Source organism: Camelus ferus, chromosome 35 (assembly GCF_009834535.1).
Source record: "Camelus ferus isolate YT-003-E chromosome 35, BCGSAC_Cfer_1.0, whole genome shotgun sequence".
Lineage (NCBI taxonomy): Eukaryota > Metazoa > Chordata > Mammalia > Artiodactyla > Camelidae > Camelus > Camelus ferus.
In genome coordinates, this window is record NC_045730.1 from 25,474,702 (window position 1) to 25,491,467 (window position 16,766).

The window sequence follows — 16,766 nt, forward strand, 5'->3', positions numbered from 1 at the left end:
AGTCATCCGAGAAAGCTGTTACCAGCCAGGAGGAGGGTCCCATTTTTGGAGTTTAAATGTTCCTCATAAGAGTTTTACTTTTATCCTGAAAAATTCAATGGAGGTAACCAAATTGAGGAAAGCATTAGACCAGCCTCTTACCTAACCACTCAGTCCTGAACCCAGTGTCTTTCAACATGGACCAACTAGGAAAGTCTCCACTGGGTATGTATTTTCCTGGTATCTTTCAACCAGCCCCACCTCGGACGTCTCCTCAAGGTGGGTATTTCCCGTTATCTTTCAACCAGGCCCCACCCAGTATGTCTCCACTGGGTGGGTAATTCCCCCCAGTATCTTTCAACTGGAGGGCCAGGTACCTGGATACACCGCCAAATAAAACTCAGGATTATCAACCAATATGGGAGATCCGAGAACCAGGATAGACTCACCCAAATTCATCTGGACTCCCCGAGGAGGCGGATGGGCACAAAGGGCCACTGCTGGTACCAAGGCTCCGGTTACTCGGAGAGTTCAGGTGGAGAGAAGTCTGCTCTGGGTCCCTTCATGGTGTCCAAAACTGTTGACTGAAATACATGTGCAGCCTAAAAGTTAAGAGTTATGTTTTATTTGGCGGGAGGACTCGAGCCGGGATGACAGCCTCTCAGATCGCTCTGAGGGACTGCTCCGAAGAGGTTGGGGAGGAGCTAGGATATATAGGAGCTTTACAACAAAGACCAGGTAGTTGGAACAATAAAACATTGCTTGTTATCTAAAGAAAGCCAGGTATCTCAAGTTAAAGAGTTTAGTGATTTTCTATGGCATTTGGGCTCACTGGATTCATTCTTTAGACAAGCACCTAGCTATCTAGGGCAAGTATCCTGTCTTTTCTTATTCTCAGTCTGTTCAGAGGGCACTGTTGTGAGTGGCTGTAGAGGCTGGTCTTCAGGCCTGTCCTCGCTGGGGATGGCGGCAGCCGCTGATGACTTGGTTTCAGCATTATTTGTTTACTGACATGGTTGCAGTATTTTCATTCACATTGTAGTATTTTCATTCACAGACTGATTGTGGATAATCTGGAAACTTGGAAAGGAACCGAGATAGAATTACTGCAGGTACCTTCTACTTTAATATTCCGTGTGCAAACATAAACACGGATGAAGCATACATTTGAATTTGGTGGTGTAGGGAAGGGTTTCTGCACATTACAGGAGAAGGCAAGGCAGAATTCCTCTACTTTGTTGGCAGGGATGTGGGTCCACCTGTCTTTTCTGTAGCGGTTTCTGAGAGCAGTTATGGTAATTAACAAACATTGACAAACGGTGGCACACATTGCATTTAAGAGCTGGCCTGTGCAAACTTGTGTATTGGACAGGTGGATTGGAGAGAGATGTAGCCCAGGCCTGGGCTCAGATACAGGTTTAAATCGCCATTTCCTCACCAAAGGGCCTTGGACTAGAGTGTAACCTCCCTTAATCTGTTGGTGAATCTGTGAAATGTGCATTATAATATTCGTTTCTTCCTGGGTTTGTTGTAAGTTGTAAACAGTATTATAACACTCATGAAACACTTAACAAACAGGCACTTAGCAGTGTTCACTGTGTCTGTCCGCCCCGCTTAGCGTGTGTCACAGCCGTAAAGGTAGCATGTGCCTGTTGAGGATGCACTGGTAGCCCCTTGAATAGGTTGTGAATTTGGTGATTTCCTTTAATCCTTGAAACTCTATATGCCATGGGCAGTTATTTTCATGGACAGATGAGGAATCTCAGGGTAAAGAAGACTGTGTAATTTGCCCAAAGTCAGACCATAATTTTGGGTGCTGGGGCCTCGGTTCAGCATGGGCCCCTGGGCCTTCTGCCCTCTCCGTTCAGCCCCAGAGCCAGACGTGGGGTCGCCTGTCTCCCAGCCCAGAATATCCAGTAGGCAGCAACACAACCTGGACCTGTGCTGCTTAAGCAAAACTCCGGAGGGGAGGCAGGTACTAAAGGGATAAATGTAAAAACAGACGACTGCAAACTGTGATCAGCTCTGAGAAGGAAAGGAACACGCCTCGCCGTGCAGAGCTGGGAGCTTTCCCTTCGGGGCTGCTCTGGGGGCGTTCATCTCAGCTAAACAAACTCCGGTCCTGCACCAAGGCAGGAAGGCAGGGCGCGTGTGACCAGGTTGACTTGGCCTCGTTGATCATACTCATTCCCCATTCAGCGGCAGCTGTTACGGGCACTTACCTAGTAAACAGATGTCGGCCATAATCATCACGCACTTTGCTTGGTAGTTTTATTGGCCTCACATTTGAGATGAGGTAATTGAAGCTGGGGAGTTTGCTGCATGCCCGTGATTACCTTGGAAATACCCCCACTGGTCTTTCAACCTAGACTGGTGTGGCTGTCATATCCCAGCCCTGTGAATGGCATCGATGTAGCTTCTCCCAAGTGGCCCAAATGACTGACATTGATTTTCTTAATTCGTAGGAAATGGTATGTGACAATAAGAGAAAAAGGTAGTAAGAAATTGTTTGGAAAACTAGAAAAAAATCCAATTCTTCCCCAGCTGGGGAAGCGTACCCAGTGTCACTCACCCCACTCACTGCCTGGCATCCTCCTCCCTGCCGACTCCGTGTTCAGAAGCCACTCTGAGCCTTTGAAGAACATTTTGCCTCATGACACTGTTGACTAGGACCTGCGACCTCTCTGTCCCTGGTTAACTCTCTCTTCAAAGCCATTTAAATTTTATGCAGGCTCCTCCGCTCAGATGTAAGAATAGCCTCTTTAAACTTCTTGATGCAGCTCCTTAATGAAGATCTTGTGAAGGAAACCTAGCCAAAACCTGGGATGTATGCACATAGTGACTGTAAACCTCAGCACTTTGTGAAGTTCAGAATCAGAGGGGTGGGAGACTCAGGAAAGGCTATTTTAAGGTAGAAAGGGGAAAGTGAAAGGACGCAGGCTGTGTGAGACTGAAACATCTCGGTCCCAGCCAGCAAGGCACCTGCGTTCAGGATGGTGTGTGGGGAGTGCAGAGTTCTCACAAAGAAAGAAGTGGTGGGATGGGAGGGAGGACAGTTAGGTTCTTTACTGGGGAAGGAAAAAGTGGGCTGAACATTTCCTGGTTGAACAAGAGGACTGTGACATGATGTGCTTGTATTTTGGAGAGAAGGGTTTTGTGGGGACAGGCCTAGGGAGAACGCTCTCTGGCTGGGGAGTCAGCACAACAGGGAACCACAGAGAACCGGGCTGACCCCAGGGCCCCTGCTGGGGGAGGGGCTGCCCACCAATTCGAGCCCTGGGGGCTGCTTCTGTCCCTTAGCTGGGGCCTTAGAGCTCCCTTCACAACCCAGTCCTGTTGATACAAGAAAAAAGAAGTGGGGCATGAGAAGGGCTGTGTCCCAGGCTTTGGTTGAGCCCCTGGGATGTGCCCCGCCAGATGTGGGTCCTTGGCTTCGTGCAGGAAAGGATTCAAGAGCAAGCCACTGTTGAGTAAAGGTAGATTTATTCAGAGAGATACATTGAAAGGCAAGAGAAAGGCCACGAGGTGTGGGGGTTGGATGCTCAGATTAAAAGTAGGTACACACTCCACAGACAGAGTGTGGGCCTTCTCTGAAGAGGGAGAGAGAGGGGTGACCGCTAGGCGGTGCTGTGTTGCTGGTTTTCATGGGCTTGGTGGTTTCATATGCTAATAAGTAGAGGACCAGCCTAAGGGGAAGGGGCTGGGATTCCCAGGGAGTTGGCCATTTCCCACCCTTTGACCTTTTGTGGCTAGCCTTGGGACTGCCATGGTGCCTGGGGGCGTGTTATTCACCATGTTACTATTACAATGGGTGTATAATGAAGCTCAAGATCTGCTAGAACTTAAATCTCTTCATCCTGAGCCTCAAGGCCTATTGGGGGTTGAATCCTTCACCATTTTGATGTTAATTGCTGTGGCCTTCCTTGAATGGCTGTGCTCTGCCCCCTTCCATCCTGTCTCACTGTGATGACACAGAGAGAGCAAAGGCCGGCCCTGGCTGTGCTCCTGCATTTAACAGGGGGAGGGGTGGGGTGGGCTGAGGATGACTCTGGGTGGTGAGAAGGATGTTTCAGATTTTCCCACGTGGGAAATGGGGACCTGCCAGCAGCCACCGCAGATTTATCTCACGGGCATTATCGCTTGTGTCACTCATCTTTTTCTATTTTTCTTTTTTTTTTTTAAGTATTTAATCTAAATTTAATATCAGGTTTTTTAGGAAAGAAATTTCTCTTTTTCTTTTCTTTGGGGCTCTTTTGGGGGGGTAGGTAATTAGGTGTATTTATCTGTTAGTGGAGGCCCTGGGGCTTGAACCCAGGACCCAGTGCACGCTAAGCACACGCTCTACCACTGAGCTCTACCACCCGCCCCATCATCTATTTCTTTTTGCTTTACCTGCCAAGAATCTTAGAGCTGAATTTCTAGTCGGCCTTTAACACTTAACCTGACTTCATGGCATCCATTTTTATGACTTTGCCTCCCCCTTGTTTCAATCAAGTATTGAATCTCAGTTTTCTCTTCACTGTCACTTTTGTCTTTTTGTTGTTATGTTTGTTAAGCTGTGTTTAAAAAATTTAATTTCTCTTTTAGCAGGAGGCTGAAAGTAAATATGTAAACAAACATCACACTTAAATGCTGTTATACATTTTAAGCTGTTTAGTAGTTACTTAAAAACCAAAATGAATATTAAAGTGATAACATTTTTAAATTATTTTTTAATTTTTTATAAAGTTATAGCTGAATTACAATATTATGTAAGTTTCAGGTGTACAATAGATGCTCCATTTATAGTTATTGTAAAACATTGGCTGTATTCCCTGTGTTATAAGATACATCCCTGTAGCATGTTTATGTTACATGTAGCAGTTTGTATAAGAAAGTTGGGTAACACAGAGTCTGGGGGGTGGCTGTGTCTGACCCAGGTTCACGGTCACCCTGCCTGTCAGAGCCCAGGCCCTCACTCCTGTCTGCAGGGGAGCGAGTGGAGGCAGCTCTCATCAGCGCTGGCACCACCCACTGAGTGGTAGTGACAGCAGTGACTGTGGACATGCAAAGTGTTGTTCCAGGAGCTTTACATGCATTTCTGCATTTAATAATTTAAACTCTCCTGTGAGGAATCGTTTTATGTTTTTAATGAATAATACACTTTATTTTTATTTTGATAGACTTCAAACCTCCGGAAAACTTACAGGAGTAGTACAATGAACACTTAGATATAGTTCACCTAAAAGGGCAGTATTTGCCATTTTGTGTCTGGCTTATTTTAGCATACTGTTTCAAGGTTCATCCATATTGTAGCCTGAATCTGTACTTTATACTTTTTGTTTAATAATATCTTTTTTCTTTTTTCTTTTTTTTGTTTTTGTTTTTGGTCTATTTAAAAATAGTTTCATTGAAGTCTAGTCAGTTTATAATGTTGTGTTGGTTTCTTGTTTACAGCAAAACACTTCAGTTATATAGGAACATACATGTATTCATTTTCATATTCTTTTTAAACATAAGTTACTATAAGATATTAAATATATTTCCCTGTTCTATACAGTATAAACTTGCTGTTTATTCTATACATAGTCAGTATCTGCAAGTCTTGGACTCCCAATTTTTCCCTTCCCACACCCTCTCCCCTCTGGTAACCATGGTTTGCTTTCTATGTCTCTGTGTCTGTTTCGGTTCTGTAGATAAGTTTGTCTTGTTTTGTTTTGGTTTGTTTTGTTTTGTTTAGATTCCACATATGAGCGATCTCATATGGTATTTTTCTTTCTCTTTCTGGCTCACTTCTCTTAGAATGACATTCTCCAGGTCCATTCATGTTGCTGCAAATGGCATTATTTTATTATATTTTATGGCTGAGTATTAGTCTATGGCATAAATATACTACAGCCTCTTAATCCAGTCATCTGTCAGTGGACATTTAAGTTTTCCCATGTCTTGGCTATTGTAAATATTGCTGCTGCGAACACTGGCGGGCAAGTGTCTTTTTGAATTAGGGTTCCTTCTGGATATATGCCCAGGAGTGGGATTGCTGGGTCATATGGGAAGTCAATTTTTTGTCTTTTGGGGAATCTCCATACTGTTTTCCACAATGGATCCACCAAACTGCATTCCCAGCACAATGTAGGAGGGTTCCCTTTTCTCCACAGCCTCTCCAGCATTTATTGTTTGTGAACTTCTGAATGATGGCTATTCTGACTGGCGTGAGGTGGTATGTGATTGTAGTTTTGATTTTCATTTCTCTGATAATGATATTGAGCATTTTTTCATGTGCCTATTGGCCATTTCTATGTTTTCATTGGAGAAATGTTTGTTTAGACCTTCTGCCCATTTTTGGATTGAATTGTTTGTTTTTCTTTCTTATAAGTGTAAAAGCTGTTTATATATTCTGGGAATTAAGCCCTTGTCAGTCTCATTTATTGCAAATATTTTCTCCCATTCCATAGGTTGTCTTTTTGTTTTGCTTATTGTTTCCTTTGCTGTGCAAAAGCTTGTAAGTTTAATTAGATCCCACTTGTATATTTTTGCTTGTATTTCTATTGCTTGAGTAGACTGCTCTAGGAGAACATTGCTGAGATGTATGTCAGATGTTTTGCCTATGTTTTCTTCTAAGAGGTTTATAGTGTCTTGTCTACATGTTTAAGTCTTTAAGCCATTTTGAATTTATTTTTGTGTATGCTGTGAGGGAGTAGTCTAACTTCATTGATTTACATGCAGCTGTCCAGTTTTCCCTACACCATTTGCTGAAGAGGCTGTCTTTACTCCATTGTATGTTCTCACCTCCTTTGTCAAAGATTCAATGACCAAAAGTTTGTGGGACTATTCTTGATAATTTTGTTTATCCATTCATTGATGGATGGATATTGTTTGTAACTTTTGGCTACTCTGAATGATACTGCTATGAATATTGATGTGCAAGTTTTTGTGAGAATATGTTTTCATTCTGTTGGCTGTACAGTTGGCCTGCCATATCTGTAGTTTCCACTTCATGGATCCAGATGGCTGATTGTAAAGGGACTCGAACAACCTTGGATTATGGTATCCAGGGTTGGGGGTTCCTGAAACCAATGCCCTGAGGATACTGAGGGATGAATTTATATGTAGGAGTGGAATTGCTGAGCCATATGATAACTCCAACATTTTGAGGAAACACCAGACTTTTCCAAAGAAGCTGCACCATTATCCCTTTCCACTGGCTGCATATGAGGTTTCTCTGCCTCCTGACCGACACTTGTTATTGTCCATGTTTTGATTATAACCATCCTAGTGGGTGTAAAATGAGATCTCATTTTGATTTTGATTTGGCTAGTGATGCTGAGCATCTTTTCATATGCTTATTGGCCATTTGTGTATCTATTTAAATCCTTGGCAAATTTAAAAATTGGGTCGATTTTCTTTGTATTGTTCAGTTGTAAGCATTTGTTATATATCCTGGATACTAGTCTCTTATTAGATACATGCTTTGCAAAATTTTTCTCCTATTCTGCAGATTGTCGTTTCACTTTACTTTTTTTAAACATTAAAACAATTTCTTTATAGGGGAGGTAATTAGATTTATTCATTTTATTTTATTTTAATTTTTGCCAAGCATGCACTCTATCACTTGAGCTACCCACTTCCCCTTTCATTTCACTTTCTTGATGATGTCCTTTGTAACAAAAGGTTTTAATTTTGATGAAGTCCAGTTTATCTGTTTTTTTTTTTATCACTTGTGCTCTTGGTATTGTATCTAGGAAACCATAGCCTATCCTAGGACCACAAAGATTTATACTATGTCTTCTTTTAGAAAGTTTATAGGTTTAGTTTTTACGTTTCTGTCTGTGATCCATTTTGAATTAATTTTTATTTGTTATATACAATAGGGGGGTTCAGATTCTAGATTCATTCTTTTGCCTGCAGATACCCAGGTGTCCCTGCACCATTCGTTGAATAGACTATTCTTTCAATGGAGTGTTGTTGGCACCCTTGTGGAAAACTGACTGTAAATGTAAGTTTCCCCCCTGGAATTTTTACTTGTGTCTCATAGATTTATGTATCCAAACTTATGCCAGTACCATAATGACTTGAGTACTATAGATTTGTAGTAACATTTAAAGTGAGTCCTCCAACTTTGCTCTTCTTTTTCAAGATTGCTTTGGCTGACCTGGGTCCCTTGCACTTCCATATGAATTTTGGGATCAGTTTTTCAATTTTTGCAAAGAAGTCAGCTGGAATTTTGATAGGATTCCACTGAATTTGTAGATCACTTTGGGGAGTCTTAACATTTTTAACAATATTGTCTACCATTCCATGAACATGGGATGTCTTCCATATATGTAGATCTTCTAAAATTTTTTCAGTGATACTTCAAATTGTTCAATGTACAAATCTTGTAAATTTTTGTTAAATGTATCTCCCATTTTATTTTTAATGCTGTTGTAAATGGAAAGGCTGAGCTTCTTAAGGGTGGGACTATATATCAATTTGTTTATTTCTAGGATTCCTACACATCAAATACACTAGGTTTATATTTGCTACATAAATCTATCCACAACTCTTCCCTCCCCTGTGTTATAAGAAACCAAGACCCAGGTTAAGCTACCTGAACACCTATGTGGAAGTGAGAAATGAGACCCTTGGGTGGGGCTTTGTGCAGATGATACTGAGAGCTTATTTAGGATGGCTTCATCTTAATTTCTTTTAAACAATCCTTTCAGTGTATATAGTCAGATACATTAAGAACATGCCCTTTTGATGTACAGAGGAGCTAAGACTATCATTTTCAAATAATTTCTAGTGAGAATGTTGTACTTGAAACCTAATTTGCATCAATCTTTGAAGATTTATGTTTCAGAAGCTTTGACTAAAGAACACCTGTCTTTATTCAGTAACTACAAGTAAATGCTCGAACAACATGTAAGAGTTTGAGCAAACTGCCCCCGCCCCATAGTGCTTGTTGCCTGCAGCTGTAACTGGAGTCAGCGCTTACCTCTCCCAGTACGCTTGTGCTGATCTGCTCAAAGGGGTTCGTCCAACATTTTGTCAGTAGTCTGTTGGACAAAACAACAAAACATTGATTTAAGATTGCTGGAATGGAATATATTCTTATTAATATTAAGTAAGCACATATTGAGTGCTTACTGTATGTTGGGAATTGTCCCTCAGCCTCACATGAATATTATTTCTCTTAAAAAATCACATAATTCCTTGTTATTCCCACATTTACAGATAAGGAGACTGAGGATTAGTTCCTCTCTCTTTTGGGGGGAGCTCATTATCAATGACTGGAAGTTGTAAGGAAAAAGATATTGATTCATCCGGAAAAAACATTTTTCTGAGTCAGCATTGAAGAGGGTGACCACTGAAGACGGTGATCATTGTTCGAGTGAGAAGAGCCCCGGGTTGTACGGAGTCAGCATCCTTTTCCTGGACACGGCACGTGTAGAGCTGCGTGGTGGGTGAGGCGGCGTGGCCGTGCAGGGAATGGGGATACCGGGCCGTTGGGCTGTGCTCAGGCCCGGTGGGGATTTCTCCTAAGGGCAGTGGACCGTCATTGACAGATTTTAAGTAGGGGAGTGGGGAGCCCTCGTAGATCACTTTTGTGCTTGTAGAATGCTTGCAAACATTCAGTAGGCTCGGCAGAAGTGATGTGATGAAGTCAGAGTAGGGTGGCTGCGAGGTGTAGCAGTGTTCAATTTTCAAGTGGTTTTCAGTCCCATGTTTGTGGCTCAGTAGACGTGTCACTTTGGATGACGCACTCAAGGAAGTGAAACAATTTATCTAATCAATTGAAGCAGTGATGTACCCAATTCCCAGGACTGTTGTGGAGATCCAGTGAGATAACATGTGCACAGTGTGCAGCGTGGTCCCCAGCCCAGAGTCAGTGCTGAGGGAGTGCCTGTGAGTACCTGGTAGGTCAGGTGTGGGTGGTGGGGCTCGGTGACTGAGGAAATCTGAGCCCTGAAGGAGGGGTCCAGTCACATCTGTGAGTGATGGGCCTGAGCTGGGAGGGGCAGAGAGACCTTCCCTCCCAACCAGGGGCCCTGGGCAGGACGGCTATGGGAGGAGCACCGTGAAGTCAGCTCTTTGCAGGTGGAGTTGGAGTTGCCCTTGAGACATCTAAGTGCAGTGTCACGAGCTCACAGAGGAGGTCTGGGCCCGGGCTGTGCATTTTCCTATAATCTCAATCCCTGAGGACGCCGAGGTATTGATCACTGAACGTGAAGACATACTTTACAGGACAAGTGAATAGTAGTATCATCTCTGTCATCAAAGCTCACGTCTCTTTATTCATCACCCACTTTGCTAATTGGGTACTTACAGGGCGGTTCTTCACCGCCCTCCCCTAGGCTCAGGCTCCACAGTAAAGAGCTGGTGAGCCTCCCTCTTTTCCAGAAGAAGACACATTTAGCTGGTAGCCTTCTATACCTCGCCAGACTTAGAATTTTAATTTGTTGTTTTAATTCTATTTTCTGTTGGCCATCTCCTGACAGGAGAGACGTTTTACCTCATGGTCATGTTTCAATTAGCTGTTACTGAGAATTGCTGATCTGATCCATAGTGTATGTATTCTATTAACTTTGTAGAGTACTTATCATTTTTCTGTCTTTGCCCTTTAATTTTGTTTGCCCCTTCAAGTTTCTATCCTATTTGGGGCCTTATTTTTTTTAATGAAAAAATGTCTGTTAGCAGTTAAGAAAACAAAAGCAAAGAAAAAATGCACATGATACCTAAATTTAGAAAATATCTAGTGTGTTTTCTGTCTCGGCAATGGAGGGTTCTAGAAACTCGTGAAAACCTTCATTACACAAGTTCCTTAAAATGCTGATTAAGAAATAAAACCTTCCTTCCTCATCTTTCAAGCTGCACAGCTAATTGTCAAGAAAGTGAGGGGAAATCCTCAGAAGCCAAGACAAACCAGAAAGCAGGGATTCTGGGACATACATGAACATTAGAAGCCCTGGGGTGCCTGTTGGCTGCTGAAGTGAGTTTCAGTTGCCCTGAGAGTTGGGCAGGAGGTGAGCCCCAGGCCTCTCACACTGGGAGGTGAATGGCTGATCCTATGTAAGGCCAAGCCCATCCTGAGAAGCCTGCTTTACTAAAGGGTGAATTAGAAAGAAAGAAAAAAAATTACTCAAGGCAAGAAAGTAAGGAAATTCAATTTTTTGGAAGGGGGAAAAATAACAAATCGAAAGTAAGGATTTAGTTTGAATCTGTTCTGGCATGAGAGTGACCACAAACTCCTGGCAGAAAATCACAGCTCCTCCTGGAATGAGAAGTTGTGTTTTGAATGAATCAGTGAACAGCCATTCCGAAAAAGGCCTCCTGAGTCTTCTGGATCAAGATACTAGACCCAAACAGCTCTCTTCCAAGGTCTCATTTAAATAACCAGAAAGGTTTTAAAGGAAAGAAGCCATAATCATAGTTCTATTTATTGACATTAGTATATGCTAGGAATTCAGAGGTGACTATGGAGTTGTCTCCTCTTTTATGGACCTTACTTTCTGTTTGACATAGTTGGGGAGCTGGGTGGAGGGAGGTTTTAGTCTGTTGCAATTAGCCAGGAAAGGAAATTAAGAAAGCAGTGAAGGGTGGGTGACATTTTTAGCTGAGGACAGTCCTGTTCAGTTGGCTTTTAATTGCAGGCTCGATGAGTTTTCACTGGAGGGAATTGATCTTACAGAGGATGGACTTAACTCAGGCCTCTTCAGAATGGACAAGTGAACCTGGAGAAAGACAGTCAAATCTGTGCAGACATTGAAGTTCACGTGAACGTGCTGTATCCCTGAGCCAAAGATCGGACAAGTAGGCAGCACTTCTTGAGGACAGAGGTGTGGTTTTTAAGGTTCTCCAAGAATGAATCCCAGGGAACCGGGATGGCCAGTTGTCAAACTGTGACTTTGCTCTTTGGACGGTGTGCCCACCAAGGGTATTGGCCGTTATAGTTTTCATTTCTCTTTTATGCATCTTAGGTGATGGGGTCGTGGGCACAAGCATTGGACACCTTGTCGAGGTGACTTTGGTAACTGCCTAGAAGCGCGGGCACAGCTGCGGCTGCGTCATACATCTTGCCGCCCATCCTGTTCCGCGGCTCCGTGATCACGGCACAGTGGTTCCTTGTTGACCTGTCCGTCTCCTCTTTGACATTGTAACCCAACAAAAGACCGGAGTGTATTAGCTTGGCTTTGTTCTTTTCCATCCTGCTCTTAGAATGATAATGACTGATAGTGAACCCAGTTATGTTAGCAGAGGTTTACAAGTAGGATTCTCAGTACAAACCTTGTAATCCCCCCTTTCTGATCTAGAGAAAAAAGTTACATTCTTTCGAAATTGTTTTGATGCACTTATGTGGGAAAATGGTGTACGTTTGAATATGTATTTCCTCTCTGAATCATCATGGCTAGAGATGAATGTGGGCAGACATGGAATGTGTTTTCTGTATTTGAACTGTATGGTCCCCTAAATTCTCCCCAGCTTTTTAAAGTCATCACTGGAGTGTTACCTCCAGAGTGTCCCAAAGCATCCACCACTGCCTGTTCTTCAGACACTGTGAGTTTCCAAGTTGGAGAAGGCTGCTAGCTGGTGAGGCATTCTCTGGCACATCTCTGGCTGGCTGATGTGGGCTTAGCACCCAAGACTTGGCAGACAGTAACTAACCACGATCACTTCCATTTCTGGGACACTCATGAAGGATTTTAGACGTATGCTAGTGGCATACGTTATTTCAATTAGTTTTCCCAACAATCATAATTAGATTTTTTCACCTGTATTAATAAGTAAACTGTCAAAGCGAGTGACGTGCAGACTTTGGACTGGAACACGGGTCTTTCTGATCCCTGTCTCTGTTCCCTCCCCGGCCTATCCTTCCAGATGGCCAGGAGACTCTTCCTCAGTCTTGAGTTTCCTGCTGATATTACCACTCTCTTTGTTTCTAGGAGAGGAAAACAAGTCTAAACTTACTTTCCAGTTGGAAATGGAATGGAGAGTTAACGTTGGAAGCCGGGAGAGTCTGTCCTGTGATGAAGCGGTCTCCGAGCCACTTCCACTGGGACGTCACGTCACTGTCTGGGCCCCTTGCTCAGCCTGTGCACAGGTGACAGCGCAGATGTGCCGAGCAGTCCTCCCGGACAGGGCAGTGGGTTGGAAATGAGTTTGGGGATTTGGTTTCATTTCATAGGTTCCTGAGGGCCTTGGCCTGGCACTTCGAGTGGGAGCATTCCCTGTCCCACAGACTCGTGCTCTGGGCCCGTGCAGACCTGATGTGGCCTCAGCCTGAGGCTCAGGGCCCGTGGTGAAGCGGAGCATTTTAGTCCAGGGTCTGCTGGAGGCTCTGACAATTCTGGGTCGTGGGACATTGTCCAGGATGATAATAATTCCTCCCCGAGTTTCAGATTTCCTTGCCTGTGAGCCGGGGTAGTAATAGTTTCTGAGATGATTGTAATGATTCAGTAAGGGGCGCAGCGTGTGCTGGCAGGTAGCTGGTGCTTAAGGAGCAGAAGTCGCAGTCACTCTGTCAGCCTCTCACTGTGTGCTCTGTGCTTTGAGAAGATGTGTGTTTGGTGAAAGTCCTGCCCAAATACTAGGGTCTAGATGAAACGTTGTTCCTTTACTTTCCCTTTCTTTTGCTCCTTCCTTTCTCTGCGTCTCATGTGTAGGGAGCAGATTCCTCTGTTTCAGGGAATACAGGCCTTTCTAGGAAAAGGACAGGATGAACGTGGATAGGTGGGGCCGGAGGGGGTCTGGAGCATCTGCACAGCGCTGCTTCCCTGCATTTCTGCATCCGGTCCCATCAGTGCACGAAGTCAGCCTTCCTCTTCCTTCCTGTGTCATCAGGTCTCTGTTTTATGGGAAAACTTTTTTACGTGTCTTTTTTCACTTACATGTTTCGTTCAGATGCTTGTTGCTTTTCTCCCTGTGCTTCAGCGTTCCTAGGAGAGAATTCAGCAGTGCAGCATCCTCTCCGAGCTCTATGAGTTGATCGGCTTCCACTGCAAGTCCGTCTTCTTCAAGTGGGTGGCCCCCGTGCAGCGCGCGGCCCCCGGCATCCCGGAGCCTGGCGGGAAGGCCTGCTACCGACTCCTTCTGCAGACGCTTCCTGGCTACAGTCTGTCGCTGGATCTGCAGGACTTCAACAAAGGTTTTGGAACTAAAACATTGCTTCAGTCCGATTAACCATGCCTTGTTTGGGCCCTGCTCTCCTGTCTCATCAGGGTGAATTGTGATTCGTGTAGAACAGGACACAGCAGACTTTTTTCTGTCAAGGGCTTGGGAGTCAATATTTCAGGATCTGCAAACCTCCTGATCTCTGGTGCAGCTGCTCAGCTCTGCTGTTCAGACGCCAGAGCAGCCGGACAGTCCACACACCCACAGAGCTTTATTCACAGCAGTGGCTGGGGCTGGATTGGGTGTATGAACTGCAGTTTGTCCCCACAGCCTCCTCACTATTGACGCCTGCACCTGAGCGTGCATTTGCGACAATGGGTGAACCTACACTGACACGTCATCATCACCAAGAGCCCATACTTGACACTAGGATTTACACTTGGTGGTGTGCACTCTGTGGGTTTGGACAGATGTACAATGACACGTTTCTACCATCACAGCATCATACAGAGTAGTCTGTCTTAGTGACCCTAAAAATGCTCCGTGCTGCACCTCATTCATTACTCCTTCCCCTCTAGCCTCTGACAGCCACTGATCTTTTAGTCTCTGTGGTTTTGCCTTTCCCAGAACACCATACAGTTGGAATCAGACAGTTGCAGAACCTTCCCAGATTGGCTTCTTTCACTTAGTAATATGCATTTAAGGTTCCTCCATGTCTTTCCATGCCTTGATAACTCATTTCATTTTAACACCAAATAATAGTCCATTTTCTGGCTGGACCACAGTTTATTTATCCATTCACCTACTGAAGAACAGCTTAGTTGCTTCTGAGTTCTGGTGATTATGAATAAAGCTGCTATTAACATCTATATGCAGATTTGTGTGTGGACGTAAGTTTCCATTTCATCGAGTAAACACCAAGGAGCACAATTGCCGGATCATATGGTAGGAGTACGTTTAGTTTTGTAAAAAATTGCCAGACCGTCTTCCAAAGTATCTGGGCCATTTTACATTCCCACCAGCAATGCATGAGAATTCCTGTCGCTCCACATCCTCACCAGCATTCAGTATTGTCAGTGTTCTGCGTTTTGGCAGTTCTGACAGATGTGCAATGGTACCTCGCTGTTTCAGTCTGCATTCCCTTGATGACAGATGCTGTGGAGCATGTTTCCATAGACTTCTTTGGCATCTAGATTCCTTCTATGATGAGGTGTGTGTTCAGGCATTTTGCTCATTTTTTAATCAGGTTATTCATTCTTCTTGTTGAGTTTAAAGAGATTTTGGTGTATTCTGGATATCAGCCCTTATCAGTGTGTCCCTGCCCTTCACCTGCAGCACCGGAGTTGTCCTTTGGGTCTCAGTGGAGTGTCAGCTCTTCAAAGAGGTTCCCTGTCTTCCCTCAGCCTAAATACAGTCCTTGTATTTTTCACTTTCATTGACTCATTTTGTTCTTTTTAAATAGCATTTCCCATAATTTGTAAGTACATTAAAAAAAAGGGCAATGATTGAACACCGCCTCCCCCACCAGGCTGTGTGCCCTGTGAGAGCAGAGACCCTGTCCCCACTCACCATGTCCCATGACAGCACATGGCAGATGTCCATGTAAATGTGTGTAACATGGGGCCAAACCTGATGAGCAGCTATGACGACATGTGTTGGCTACCATTTATTGAATAGAGTTTGTTTCTTGATCTTAATTATTAAATCACATGAATGAAACATGTTTCTTTTGAAAAATAAAACAACAAAGCACACCTCCATGTGATTGGTACTTTCTACTTAGCCTTCTGACCCAGGAGGGGACGTTCACCATCATTTTGTGGAGGAGGTTGGGGAGGTAAAGTAGGAGAGTGAGATCAAATAAAGTAAAAATGATAACTATCAGCTGGCTTTATTTTCACTAAGACATAAAGTTACTTTAAACCATATCTCAGCTGTTGTTCTGTTGTTTTAAACACTTCTCATAGAATTAAATGGAAGCCCACTAAACCCTGAAAGGGAAATTATGTGCTCAGGTCCTGAAAAGTGTTTATGTCTATTTCTTGAAATGCACATTTTCCCTGCTGGTTACAGAAAGTCGAGGCGGGAACACAGCCGTGAGCTGTGTGTGTCTGCCGGCTTCACGGGCTGCTCACAGTCATTTTCATTTTCTTGTGTTGCAGTGTATGAAGGTTTTCCATCAGACCGTTTGCTCAGCCTTTTCCTGAATGAGGGATTGAATTTTCCACAGGAAATCTTATGAAGAGAGTGACAAGGCACATGGGTTTCCCAAAAAGCAATAGTTGATGTAATAAACTCTCACATTGGTGAACTTTTTGAATACAAGCGGGTTGAAAATTTTATCACTAGGTCATATGCCACAAATCTGTCTTAAGAATAAAAAGATTCAGATTTTATAGAAGAAGCAGTTTGAATCAAGTAGAAATTATAATTTGTACACTATTTGGTGTTAGAACTTATACTCAGTCTTCTAATTGCCTGTGTTAGGAACTGGATCATTATTTATTTATTTAAAGAAAAAAATCCACAAGGTGCTATTTGCCCCATTCCTGATGCGGCAGTGCTGAGGTTAGTTAAGTTGGGACATTTAGAATTCTTGGCTAGGTTTTCAGGACATTGATTTCAGCCTCTTTATCTTTTTTAGTATCTCTTACTTTGTGTCGGTCTTTGGTCTTTTGACAACGTGGAAATACTGCACGGATCTGTCTTTCCCTTTT

At 43.6% G+C, this 16,766-nt stretch overlaps 2 long non-coding RNA genes across 2 annotated transcripts in view; both read left to right on the plus strand.

The window, feature by feature from the left end:
• LOC106730918 overlaps positions 1 to 16,301 on the plus strand; it is a 27,643-nt gene extending 11,342 nt beyond the window's left edge. The window contains exons 4-9 of the long non-coding RNA XR_004317521.1: positions 7,830 to 7,954; positions 9,175 to 9,400; positions 11,592 to 11,875; positions 12,882 to 13,779; positions 13,870 to 14,083; positions 16,212 to 16,301. This is a non-coding gene — a long non-coding RNA (uncharacterized LOC106730918). The remainder of the gene's footprint in view (positions 1 to 7,829; positions 7,955 to 9,174; positions 9,401 to 11,591; positions 11,876 to 12,881; positions 13,780 to 13,869; positions 14,084 to 16,211) is intronic.
• Positions 1,081 to 5,341, plus strand: LOC116661580. The gene is made up of 3 exons (XR_004317524.1): positions 1,081 to 1,091; positions 2,445 to 2,473; positions 4,923 to 5,341. It is a non-coding gene; the product is annotated as an uncharacterized LOC116661580 (long non-coding RNA).
• Positions 16,302 to 16,766: the final 465 nt, after the last annotated feature.